Source organism: the organism of the source record quoted next, unplaced genomic scaffold (assembly GCF_019419815.1).
Source record: "Pyrus x bretschneideri cultivar Hongxiangsu unplaced genomic scaffold, Pyrus_bretschneideri_v1 Contig1, whole genome shotgun sequence".
NCBI classification, from domain to species: domain Eukaryota; kingdom Viridiplantae; phylum Streptophyta; class Magnoliopsida; order Rosales; family Rosaceae; genus Pyrus; species Pyrus x bretschneideri.
Genome location: NW_025999390.1, coordinates 10169355 through 10181458, shown reverse-complemented (window position 1 = coordinate 10181458; position 12104 = coordinate 10169355).

The window sequence follows — 12104 nt, the reverse complement described above, 5'->3', positions numbered from 1 at the left end:
TCAGATCAGATCAGAGGTTAAAGAACCTATTATAAAAAAATAAAAAAATAAAAAAAAAGAGGTTAAAGAATTCACCTGAACTGGCAACGGCGATGGAGTGTTGGTGATCGCGACGGCGGTGATGTCGTCGGGAAAGAGTGAACAAGAATCGGGAAGATGGGTTGTGCAGGTGCCTAGGTCTAGGATGAGATGTCGAGGAGAACAATCAAGAAGAAGATCGAGGTCGAGGTCGAGAGAGAGTAAAGACGGAGAGATCGAGGTCGAGGTGAGGTCGGACTTCAGAGACGGAGAGGTGATGTCGGACTTCAGAGACGGTGAGGTGATGTCGGACTTCAAGAAGAAAATCGAGGATGAGAGAGTCAGACAGAGACGGAAAGGTTGAGACTTTGAGAGGTCGATCGAGAGAGAGCAGCAAACAACAAAGACTCTATTAGGGTAAACCTAAAACCAACGGTCATGATTGGAAGGTCTGTAAAAATTCAATCTGGGCCGTCCATTTCAATTACAAACGGGCCGGTTCGGGGCCCCGTTTTTCTATAACTCTGGAACCGGCCCGACCCTAGAATGACATTACCTAGGCCCGCCCCGCCCCGTTTCCCCTATTTAAAAACCCGACCCGCCTATACTCGCCCCTACCCGCGGGCCTAAGACCCGTTTGCCCAACCCTAGTTGGTTAAAAAGACCGAGGGGCAATTTTCCGCTCCGGCCATAATCAGACATCGATCTAAGAAAATTGTTAATTTGGCCGAAGAACAAAGGCCACCTATTTTTTCAGTCGAGACTGAAAGTGTGGTAGGCCTAGAAGAAAATGTTCAAGTTTTTGAGCCAAAAATTGACTCAGAAAATAATTCGTCAAATGAGTTTCCAATGACGAATAAGACCAATACACGACTTCAGACAATAAAACCACATCAATTGATATGGTAATTGGAGACATGGTTTTAGATGCTGAAACTACGCCAATTGACATGTTATTGGTGATAAAGCCGATATAGAGAAATCCTATTCGGTTAAGTTGTTTGAATTAGAAGCCGAAATTATGCATGTGGGGCATAATAATTGTTCAACACATTCGGCAGCCGAAAATGAAAAAAATTTCACCAAGTTACAAATATTTGGAGAAAATTCTTTATTTGGCCTAGAGCGAAATCAATTTGAAAATTTTGATATTAAAAGATCTCAGCTTGGAATAAAGCATCGTTGGCCTCCTCCTATTTATGGTTCGGCCACTTTTATTTCCGTATGCTAAAAATATATATATAATAAATAAATTATTTTCTTAAACATACGGCTATGCAAGCCGATGTAAAGAAAATGGGGCGCATAAATTATGGGCTTGCTCTCAATAAGCTTCTCCTTGGTGAAATTTAAGTGGTGATGGCCTGATGCTTAGTGCAGTGTGCAATTTGTTTGAAATTTCAAGCCTAGCCTTCGTTTTAAAGTTAGCTTACATCAGGATGCCGTGTATATATGCCAACTGCATGGCCGGCAAATCACATCAGACAATTAGGCCACTTTTATATATAAATATGTATATATAGGCAGGCCGAACTCCAGGAATGGTTTTCATCGTCTTCGACCCCAGTTCTTCTTGGTCTCAACCCCACTTTATCCTCGACCCCGGTTCTTCTCGGTCTCGTACCAATATACTTTCCAAGTGATGTAACTAAGTCTATGGAACTTTTGAAGGCAAAGAAACTGGAGAAAGGAATGGAATTTTAAACATTAGTTTGCTGAATAAATTTTGTTCGGCGGTGGTTTCGTAGTAGTTCTCAACTATATGTTTTTCTTGGTCATTCGGCGGAATTACAATTTCAAGGCCATCTAGCCGAAGCTGGGGAAAATTTTGATACGCATTGACGAATAATTTCCTTGACCATTCACCTTCTCGGCCGATGCTTAAGAAGATAAAGAGGGCTGAGGAACATCCCATGCGGCATCGAATCATTCAATGAAATTCAAGACAAGCCTCTCATGATATGGTGCTCGGCAATCCTGTGCTCTATCTATAATATATATCACACATGCCAAGCTTGGTGAGCTGATGCTCGGCACACGCTCATTCTATATACATACGTGTGTGCTTGGCATAGAAACGTTTTATATATATATTCTTCGGCCGTCGTCGAGTTCAGCAAGACGTTATTCCTTTCCTTCTGAATATGCCGTCTTCCATAAACGTTTCTTGAAGAAATTGATATCCAGTGAGAGCTTCGGTGTTTTTCTGGAAAATTTCCTTGACAAGCAGCTAAGAAAGCTTGGAGTTGATGTTGATCGAATGAGGCTCTGATAACAAAAAAAGTTAGTGGGACAAAGTCGAATCCAATATGGATTATGCTTCGTGCCAGTGTAATTTTTGGCATGCCACAATGTGCCAATTCTTCTTCATTTCCCTAGGTGGCATTCATGAGAGGCCTTATTTAAAAAAAAAAAAACAAAAACAAAAACAAAAACAAAAAAAAAAAAAAAAAAAAAACTTTTGGCCTATTGGTTTGTGTTCGCAGTTCCAAGACAAGAATAGTGACATGCTCATTCGGTTAATAAGAGGAGGCCACTGACTCTGGCGTGGCCCATTTGGTGAAAAATAATGAATTTCCTTAAAGCCGAATGATGGTTATTCGGTGGTGGTTTTGATGATATTACCTCGGTCTAATGTTTCTCGACCTCGCCCAACCTCATTTTTTCTTGACCCCTTTGCAAGTTTTGGGTTTTTCGACCGTATGAGTTGGATGGTCGAACATGGGTGTTATTGTCGAAGAGCAAAGTTTCTTTTTCAGTGATACGATGAGATTTTGTTGGCTACGAACAATTAATTTCCTTAACCATTAGGCTTACGAGCCGAAGCTCAAGGAAACTAGGGGGCAATGTTTGGACCTGATTTTACATTATCGGCCCGAGTAATCTAGACCGTTGAATGAGTATAGCTCTTAACCATTGGATGAAAAATGAAGATATATTTGTTACAATTAAAGGATAATATTATGGTTTTTATCATAATAATTATCTTTTAATTTGAATCATTTTGACATTATATCTTCGAACAAGTACAGTTCAAGTGGACTTAGGATTCCTGTTATCAGATTGGAGCAGCATGGTAAATAGGGTTTGAAAAGTCAGGATGCGTAGTTTGGAATAATGATGAAGCCATACAAATTGGAATGTCATTGGTGCATGGAAGTTGGACCATCGAGATTCACGGCTTGCGAGGCATTCAAACATCATCAAAACCAATCTTTGGTTTAAATTGGTGCCATGCAAAAGATAAGGAAGGAGCACGTGGCATTGAGGGAAGGATATGCAGGGTAAGATACCATCAAATATTAGAATTGTTCCTTGGGGCCATTACCACAAATGCACATGGTCTACATTAGCTTATTTAGGATTTTGGATATCGTAGATTATATGGAGAAGGTGGCAGAATCCCGATTAAGCTCTACACAATTATCTAGCCGTGTCAAGTAAATATCAACCATATAAATACAAGGCGCTGTGCAACGTAAAAGGGACCTCCAATTCAACACACAATTGCCCTGCGCAAAACCTCTCAAACATCTTGAGATTTTTTTTATTTTCTTTTTTTCCGCCGACATATCTTCAGTTTGGATAAACAGCACTGTGAAAGCAATCGGCGAACACCATCAGTTTGCATAAACAACACTATTGCCGTAGAATCAGCCGACCAAGGAGCACCTTCAGTTTGGATAAACAGCACTGCGTCGAAGCCGACTGGTTACCTATCCAAGTCTTGGTTGAGAAGGGTTTTCGAACCCTTATTGGCAAAGGTCATCTTATTAGCCTTCTCGGCGAAGTAAGGTGTTACAAGGTCCGACGTTCGGCGTATTGACCACCGAGTGATTTTATGATTGGATACTCACAAGTGAGTTTCAGAGTTTGGCATTCTGACGGCTGAACCACATTACCATCAAGACGTACATTACCTTTGAATACTTGTGTCCGTACAGTCTGGTGTCAATTCGACGTGCTTATACTCTTACGATTATAATCACTGTGACCGAATTTGGCGCCGACGATTTGTGAACTTCGTAAAACTAGCAGCCTTGTCTTCAGGCTTGAGAATCCAAAGGCCAGGATTTGTTCCTTCCTCGGCCGCAGTTGTAAGATAAAGAAGTCAGCAACGCGCTGAACGCAACATCAACAAATTTTACTCCTCGGCCGAGCTCAGCCGACGAGTTGGCACACCCTACATTCAACCGAAGGACATAGTTAGCTTATTAGTTACTCGGCGTGCGCGCCATGTAGGCTTTGTAATTTTTTAAGGTCAACACATTCTTAATGATTTTTTCTAATCTCAATTTCATTTTTTGTTTTTTTGCAAACCAAAAACTGAAGCACTAAAGCGGTTATAATATTGGGGCTATAAATTACGTACATTTTCTCTTTGAATATGCCATCTTGATTAACCCATTAATTGGGCAATTATATTTTTTGGAGAAAAATTGGGCAATTATATAGTCTAACGTTTCTAGACCATGCTTAATCATATTTACTTTTCTCATGTTCTATATAAAAACAACTCTTCAAGCCGTGAGTATTATGGTTGATCTTTACCTAGACTACTCCTTTGCTATTGAACTTCAAAAATTTTCTTTCCTACAAACCTGACCTAGTTGAATCTCACCTTCCTCTCCTCTTTTGATTTCTTGTATTCTCTCAAATGCTATTATAATTTCACCTCTCATATGCTTAATGAAGGATCATAGGTTGTTGTATCCTGGGGCTAGGGCACCATAACCCATTACACTAAGAAATTGTCTTAGAGGGGCGAAATCTATTCCTAAGGGCAGTGACTGCACACCTCAACCTAAAATCTTATTCAAATCGAGGATTGACCAAGAGTTGTTCTCTACCTACAAACGATAAATAATTTATCTTATTTGGTTTATTTTATTTAATAAATTGTGGTGATAAAATTATGATATACTATTATTAATTTTGTGGTTTGTTGTAGGAGAAGTAGTATACATATCGCAAATATTTCCAACAGTAGTTAAGGTTCTCACCATGCCAAATTTCAATACATATGATTCCTCCATATATGGTACAATAACAAAAATAATAAACTCAAAATTCAAACCAAACAATACAAAACCAAAATAATATATACAATAATGACAAATGAAATATGAAAAAAAAAAAAAATATTGCGTGGTTTCCATGCGTTGCTCACAAATGGTAAAAATAGATGAAAAAAAAAAAAAAAAAAAAAGAATTACTCGAACCTAAAAATTAGCTTACTCATCAATGGAAGGTAAATTCGGGGTAGCAATGTACTCAACGGGTTTAAAATTGAAGAAATAAAATATTAAACAAATGCTTATGGTTTTGGATCTTTTATCTAACTTTCTATTGAGGGGAAACAACACATGTGAATAAAGCAAATGTTAGTCAATGGTTTTGGGTCTTTTATCTAACTTTCTATTGAGGGGAAACAACATATGTGATTAAAGCAAGTGATTTAATGATTTATATCTTAGGGAAGAGGATCCTCTTCAGAGCCAGTTCCACCGGAGCCTCCGGATCCTCTTCCTTCCTCTTCTTTCTTTGTAGGTTTTTGGCCCTCGAAGTCGGTGTTGTGGTCTCTCTGAAGTTGGTTTTTGGAAAACTTCAAAACCACACAGTCGACGACGACTACTATGATGTTACCGATAATTAGCTCCGGGGAGGCCACGACGTTGACTTCGACCAACTCCGACCTCGGCCGACTCCCACTCTGGGGGAGCACGACGCCGGCTCCGGGGGTCAAAAAAGTGCAAAGAAATAAGAGGAAGGAGGAGGATCCAGAGGCTCAGGTGGAACCATCTCCAGAGAGGATCCTCTCCCATATCTTAGGGCCTAGGCTAGTCTTACAATAGTATACTTTAAATAATATCGTTAATATTACTGGTATAGGATGGGTGTAACCGTGTAATGCGACAATCTTAAATTCTTAATAAAAAACAAAGCTGGTTGATAAGATGCATATATACCTTCCACCAAATGTAGAAAAAGAAATAGAGATACAATGTATACATATCTTGATACGCTAAAATGGACATGACTCATATATATATTCCATAAAGAATGTAAATATTCCACCTTTTTCGAGTAGCGTATCTTCATAATATGACTCCGGCTAAAATAAAGTCCTGTCTAATCCACATTCGTCATGTGCACATGATGTGACAAAATAAAATGAACTTGGGCTAAAATCAAATAACATAAGACCCACAAACAAATAATGAAGGATATCGAGCCGACCCAACTGTAAGGTTGTGGGGTCGAATAACATTTCTCACACTTGGTCATAACCATCCAACCTAAGACGATGTTCCATCACGGTTGGAGTTTGTAGGTTCGAACAATGCACTTGGTCTATCATTTTATAAAATTAAGACGCTTTCTAAGATGCAGACTTTGAGTGCGACCTTGCATTAGAAACTCCCATAAATTAAAGAGTTAAACTTGAAACAAATCCCTCCCAGTTGCATTGCACCATTCACAGTCATAAAGCAGAACAGAACGCCAGCCGACACGGCCTCCATGGACTCCTCCTCCTGCGGGGGTCTCTTTCATCTCTGGTAATTTCTGCAACAATTAATTAAAACTCTACTTACTAATCTAAATCAGTTTCTATGATGATGATGATAAATATACATACACACGCGCGCGCACACGCACACACGCACACACACGCACGCACGCACATCACCATGTATAATTGAACCTTGCTTCCGAAAATTAATCAAAGTTTTGATCTTAAAGCTTAATCAGTTTCCTGTGTTAGAAATTTAATAATTTAAATATTAGTATTATTAATATTTAAATATTAAATATTCAAGTGAATGAAAATTAAAATGGAAAAGTGGGTTAGTCTTGGACTGCCTATATATTGCAGTCTGCAATTGTTCCTTTTTAATTTTATTTTATTATGAAAAATGGTCATGGAAAGGTTTGACCGGCAGATTTTCAAGGGTTGTGAATGTTTGAACAAAGGTTGCAGCTTTTTATCATTTGGAAACAGATGTAATATTCAACAACGGTTTGCATCCCTTGACTTGGAAGCAGACGCAACTTCTGTCCTTCGGAAGCAGACGCATCCTTTGTGAATGTTTGAACAAAGGTTGCAGCTTTTTATCATTTGGAAACAGATGTAATATTCAACAACGGTTTGCATCCCTTGACTTGGAAGCAGACGCAACTTCTGTCCTTCGGAAGCAGACGCATCCTTTGAAAATGGGGCAAATCAATGCCCATAAATAGATCACCAAGTCAAGCATTTTAGATATAGTTTTGCATTCATAAATCATATAGAAATTAGAGTAGTTTAGTGTTCAAGAAAGAGAGAGTTTTAAACACTTTTGGTTCATTGTTCTTTGTGGATTAGAGTGCTACTTCGGCAAAGAGAAAGATCGTTGTATCTTGGGAGACATTTACCAACGCAAACCTTGAGCACCACTGAGGGGCAATATTTTCTTAAGGCTATAGAATCAAATTCTAGCCTCGATCTCTTAAGGTTCTTCTATTCCTTGTTTTTCTTGCATTTATAAAGATTCTATTGTGTGTTATTTAATAGTTTATAATAAAATAGCAGTTTTTCCATAGCTTTTTCCAACAACTTAAGACAAGGATTTTTTTTTTTTAATTGATTGCTATATTTGTTTGAAAATTATTTATGAGAATCTGGGATGATTTCTTAGAATTCTTTATGAGAAGTTCAAAGCATGTGTCCCCCACCATTATTGGTTCGCTTTTATACGTGTTTTAAGTTTGGACTGATAATTATTTTAGTGCAATAAATTGTTTGGTTTGTTTTCATATATGATTCATATGTGTATGTTTTAAACTGTTACGACATGTTTTAAATAATCTTGTGGGTTAAGGTGTAAAGAAACTAAAATTTATTTGCTTCATAATACTTTGTTGCTTTTCAATTTAATTACAATATATTGAATTGTGTGATCTTTCTCTTTTAAGGGAAAATGGATGATACTAGTAATTCTTCTAGTAAATTAGGCAGCACGTTAGTTGCGAGTGTTGTGCTCGTGGTGATCCCATCTTCCACCAATCATGGTGAGAAGCCTGAGAAGTTCAATGGGACAGACTTCAAGAGGTGGCAACAGAAAATGTTATTTTACCTCACCACTCTGAACTTGGCAAAGTTTCTGATTGAAGATGCGCCTATGTCTGGAACTATCGTAGAAGAAGTGGCTGCAGTAGATGCATGGAACCATTCTGATTTTCTTTGCAAGAATTACATCCTCAATGCATTAGATAATGCACTATACAATGTGTATAGTCCAATTAAAAGTGCAAAAGCCTTATGGAACTCTCTTGACAAGAAATATAAGACTGAAGATGCTGGCATGAAGAAATTCGTGGTCGGTCGATTTCTTGACTATAAGATGACAGACTCCAAGAAGGTTATCAATCAAGTCCAAGAGCTACAACTTATTCTTCATGAAATACATGCTGAAGGGATGTCGTTAAGTGAGACCTTTCAAGTGGCTGCAGTAATTGAAAAATTACCTCCTGCTTGGAAAGATTTCAAAAATTATCTTAAGCATAAGCGCAAAGAGATGGGACTCGAGGAGGATAATCGTTGCTCTGAAAAGAAGTCTAACAGTCAACTTATTCACCCCAACAAAACAGAGTTGCTGAATGCAAAAATTGAACATTGCAAAAAAATGATGAATGCTATGCTCATAAGTTTTGGGGCAGCCCAAAATTTGTGGGGAGAAGCATTGCTTTCTGCAAACCACATTGTCAATAAATTACTTCACAAGAAGTTAGATAAGACACCTTATGAATTATGGAAAGGCATAAAGCCTTCTTATAAATTTCTCAAAGTTTGGGGGTGTCTAGCTAAGGCAACGGTCCCTGATCCTAAGAAGATTAAACTAGAACCTAAAACCATTGATAGTGTTTTCATTGGTTATGCCATAAATACTAGTGCATATTGGTTTCTTGTACATAAATCGGATAATCCCAAAGTACATGTTAATACAATAATTGAATCAAGGAATGCCATATTCTTTGAAAACATATTTCCATGGAAAATTGCACAAGAACAAAATTCTTTGAAAAGAACTTATGATGACTTTAATAGCAGTCATAAATAAAGTAATGATAATTCTATTGACCGAGAACATTTACAAGAAATAGAACATGATAGGAGCATATTTATGCGACTTAGTTAGCTTGTTTTCTTGCATTTACATAGTTAGTTTCTACTTATTATAGTGATTTAAACTATTTTCATGTGTTTGTAGGTTTAAATAACAAAGTTGGCAAGAAAGTGCAATTTGGAGCATTTTAGAGCTATTTTGGGCTTGGAATGGATTGCATATGCATGGAGCAAGGTGGATGGATGAAATTGAAGATCAAAAGAGGCTAGGAATGTGCTTAACATCTGGAAGAATTAAATCAAGGACTTGGAGGATAAGGAATCAGCCATGCAGAAGGAAACATTATCCAAATTACCTTATCTTATCTAAACCTTATCCAACCTTATCTTATCTTATCCTAACCTAATCTTTTCCTACCTTAATTCCAGCTGCAAAGAGGACTCCTTTTCACATTAAATCACCTAAATATCAGGTTCTAGAAGCCCTATTTTCGTGCCCTAAGTTTATGCCACATGTAACCCTTCTAGAAGTTCTAGAATCTGCCACAAGGACCATTCCTTGTCCTCCTTGGAATCTGATTGAAAGTGTCCTTGTTCTTTGGTGATTTGGAGTCCTAATTCCTCTCCTTTTCAGCCTAATTTGGTGCCTTCCTTTCATCCTATAAATACATGATGCTGCAACACTCATAAACCACCACCCTCTACCATAATTTCACACCACACCATCCACCACACCTCAAGAGCCTAAATTCACACAAATCCTCATTGCGCGCAACAAGGAAGGAAGAAAGAGCCACCTGGAGTGTTTCTAGGTGTATTCTATCTTTGTTTTTAATGTTTAAGTTTAATTATCTTTGTTTTGCGAACATAAGGAGCTAAACTTGTTTTAACTAAATGAGACTTTGAAACCATGATTATATTTGCAATATGAATTGATTACTTTCTGTGTGATTTCATAAATCGTGAATACAATTTACTTAATTGTTTGATTAAGAACTTATTCTAGTGTGTTGATTAAAAGGGCCCGTTTAGCTTGCATGCATGAATTTGATGCTAAAATATAAGGGAGTTTCACCTAATTGTTATGAACTTATATTTATAAGTAGTGGAGGTTGCTAGTCACGATCGTGTTAAGTAAATTCCTGGCAAGAGTATCATGCTTTTCATAGTTACGAATGTCTTGTCAATGTTTATGATTTTCACAAAGCTTAATGATCTTTGATTGTATCTCTATTATGTTGTTCATGTAGGGAACTATTGAAGAATAATTTGTTTGCCGATGCGTATTCCATCCAATTCAATGACTTAAGGAAAATCTGAGGGTTAATTAGTGTTGTTCACGGTTAATCTGGGGTGTTGAGGTTCATGGTTTATTGGAAAAGCAACCGTAAATCAATTTGTATGCAAGTGTGTCATGTGCGGAGAAGGACCCTCTAGCTAGCTTATCACCCATATTTTTCCCCAATTTCATCCAAGTTGTTTAGAGTCTAGTTTGAGTCTATTTGATTGTTTTGTGTTGTTTTGAGTCTTTTTAGTTTGTTTTGAGTCATGTAAGTCTAGTTAAGTGTTTTTAAGTTTAGTTTTGTGTTTTTAAGTCAGTTTAGAGTAGATTAGCATCCCCTCTAATCCCCGGCCTAAAACGATCCCTACTTTCATATACTACAATCATAGGGTTTTAATTTGAGTGTTAGAATATTTCACATCAGAACCAAGACGTAGTAAGAGGGCTAAGATATCAACGTCTTTTGGACCTGATTTTCTTATTTACTTATTAGAAAATGAGCCTCAAACATATAAGGAGGCTATATCCTCTCCAGAAGCTCCATTTTGGAAAGAGGCTATTAATGCTGAAATTGAATCCATCATGCAAAATCATACATGGGAATTGGTGGATCTTCCTCCTGGAAACAAACCTTTAGGTTATAAATGGATTTTCAAAAGGAAGATGAAAGCAGATGGATCTATTGACAAGTACAAAGCAAGACTTATCGCCAAAGGTTATAAGCAAAGAGAAGGCTTAGACTATTTTGATGCATATTCGCCAGTCATGAGGATAACATCCATCCATATGTTGATTGCTATTGCAGCAATTCATAATCTTGAGATTCATCAAATGGATGTCAAGACTGCTTTTCTAAATGGTGATTTGGACGAGGAAATTTATATGGAACAACCTGAAGGTTTCATAGTGCATGGCCAAGAGAGAAAGGTATGTAGACTTGTTAAATCATTTTATGGTTTAAAACAAGCACCTAAGCAATGGCACCATAAGTTTGACACTACAATGTTGTAAAATGGATTTAAAATAAATGAGTGTGACAAATGTGTTTACACTAAAAACACACAAGATGGATATGTCATTGTGTGTCTATATGTCGATGATAAGCTAACTATTGGTAGGAATCATGAGATTATTAAATCTACCATAAGAATGTTGACTAATGAGTTTGATATGAAAGATATGGGAGTTGCAGATGTTATACTATCTGTGCCTCCCAAAACTCTGATGCGATTCAAATATGTCTTTAATATGGAAAGTAAATCAGTAGACCTTTTGTATTCCGTCCCAAAATTTAGTTTAATTTCATTTTTTGAAGTATTTCAGAGATTGAGATATGCATTCATTGTATCTATATTTTGGGTAAATATCAGTTTACTACCCTCAAGTTTCGTCGTTTTCAACATTTGGTACATGAAGTTTTTTTCGACCCAGAGTCATATCTAAAGTGTTAATTTTGGGACAGTCTCATACATCCGTTAGTCAAATTGTTAACTCTGCCTTTAACTGATGATGTGGCGCCTATGTGGACAACGACTGGACGCCACGTGTCATTAAGGGATCCACGTGGAAATTAAAAATTCAAAAAAATAATTATCTAAAGAAAAGTTTTTTAAAAAAAAAAACAAAAAAAAAAACAAAACCAAAACCAAAATTGTCTTCCATAAATCCCCCCATGCCCACCCTCCCACCCCTATCACC